Below are 2,092 nucleotides of genomic sequence, written 5' to 3' on the forward strand. Positions count from 1 at the left end.
TTTTGCTTCCTAAAACTGAAATGCAGAAGTTGCACGAAGTGCTCGTCATTTCCTTAAAGATCCCCCACTCTTATAAATTAGGTAAGTCACTGATTCTTAACTGAACAGGATTGGAATGTTGCAGGAACTCGCACATGTCTTCTGCCCTGACCATAGGAAAACTCCCTGAGGAGTTCGGAGAGTTCAGACGCGTTCCTAAAACTGAACTTGAGAGGGCAAAGGGTAGCAATAAAGTTTCAGCGGCACATATGATTAAGGAGGATCCCAAAGCTTTTCAAAAATTATTTACTCGCTTTCACCAACTCGTGAATCCCTTTGGGATGCGTCTGGTGAATTTCGATCATTTATTCGATCTTCCGCAAAGATTCTGATTTCGCACCAGCGACTTTAAGTGAGGGCAGCTCTGACGAAATACTCTGCTTCTCGGCGGGGCTGACGAGTTCATGGAAGGCGGTAATCAGAGTTAATAGCTGGCTGGAGTCGTCATGATGCTCCATCTACATTTTGTGTGATCTCAATACCTGGGTATATCGTCTCCCTCATACATTTCCAAAATAATTCCTACATTGAGCGATTGGTGAAAATTAAACTGTACATACTTAACACCACAATGTTGGCACTCTGTAATATTTCACTTCGATGCCACTGAACTCATAAGACGCTTTCGTAAAAAAAGTTCTTTACCCCAAAAAAAATTCAATCTTATTCTTACAAACATTTTCAAACAAGTTTGATACTATCCGTCGTGGCAGTTTGCGGTAGAGTCTCACAAGTGCGAAAGTACATCACATTTTTATGTCCTTAAGTACAAAGAGCTTTTGGCATGTGGGCCTTTGTAAATCTAAGTAGTGAGTACTGGAATTAGCATGTTATGGTGACATTGTATAAGATGCTGATGAGTATTTGGGGATTTCGGGTCAAGCAGGAAAGATATCAATGTTTGAAAGAGTTCAGAGAAAATTTAAAAGACGTTGCCGGGACTTGAGTACCTGAGTTATTAGAGAAAGGTTAAATACGTTAGGTCTTTATTTCCTGAAGCATAGGAGAATGAGAGGAGATTTGACAGAGGGAAACAAAATGATGAGAGGCATGGAGAAGGCCTATCAATTCGTTAAAAGAAGACCTTCTAATTTTTAACAGAACATTTTAATTTTAATGCCCATTCCCGTTCCGACATGTCAGTCCATGGCCTCCTCTTATACACCAATGAGGTTTCCCTCGGGCTGCAGGAGCAACACCTTATATTCCGTCTGGGAGACCTTCAAACTGATGATATGAATATCGATTTCTCCTTCCATTAAAAAATAATCTCTCCCCCTCCCCTCTTATTCTATTCTCTGGTCTGGCCTCTTACCTCTTCTCACCTGCCTATCATGTGCACTGGTACCTTTCCTCCTCCCTTTCTTTTATGGTCCACTCTTTTCTCCTATCATATTCCTTCATCTCCAGTCCTTTACCTTTCCCATCCAACTGACGTCACCAGTCACCTTCTCGATTGTATAACCATATAACCATATAACAATTACAGCACGGAAACAGGTCATATCGGCCCTTCTAGTCCGTGCCGGAATCTTACCCTATCCTATTCTCACCGACCTGCACTCAGCCCATAACCCTCCATTCCTTTTCTGTCCATTTATCTATCCAATTTAACTTTAAACAACAACATCGAACCTGCCTCAACCACTTCTGCTGGAAGCTCGTTCCACACAGCCACCACTCTCTGAGTAAAGAAGTTCCCCCTCATGTTACTCCTAAACTTTTGTCCTCTAATTCTCAACCCATGCCCTCTTGTTTGAATCTTCCTTGTCCTTCTTCTCCACCCACCTTCTCGTTCTGGGATTCTCCCCCTTCCTTTCCAGTCCTGAAAAAAGGGTCTCATCCAGAAGCATTGACTGTTCATTCATTTCCATGGATGCTGCCTGACCTGCCGAGTTTCTCCTGAATTTTGAACGTATTGCTCTGGGTTTCCCAGCATCTGCAGGATTTCAAATTATGAAAGGTATAGATGGGGTCAATGCAAGGAGGCCTTTTCCACTGAGGTTGAGTGAGACTAGAACTAGAGGTCATGGGTTAAGGGTGAAGGGTGAAA

The sequence above is a fragment of the Mobula hypostoma genome, chromosome 5 (genome assembly GCF_963921235.1).
Source record: "Mobula hypostoma chromosome 5, sMobHyp1.1, whole genome shotgun sequence".
Classification (NCBI taxonomy): domain Eukaryota; kingdom Metazoa; phylum Chordata; class Chondrichthyes; order Myliobatiformes; family Myliobatidae; genus Mobula; species Mobula hypostoma.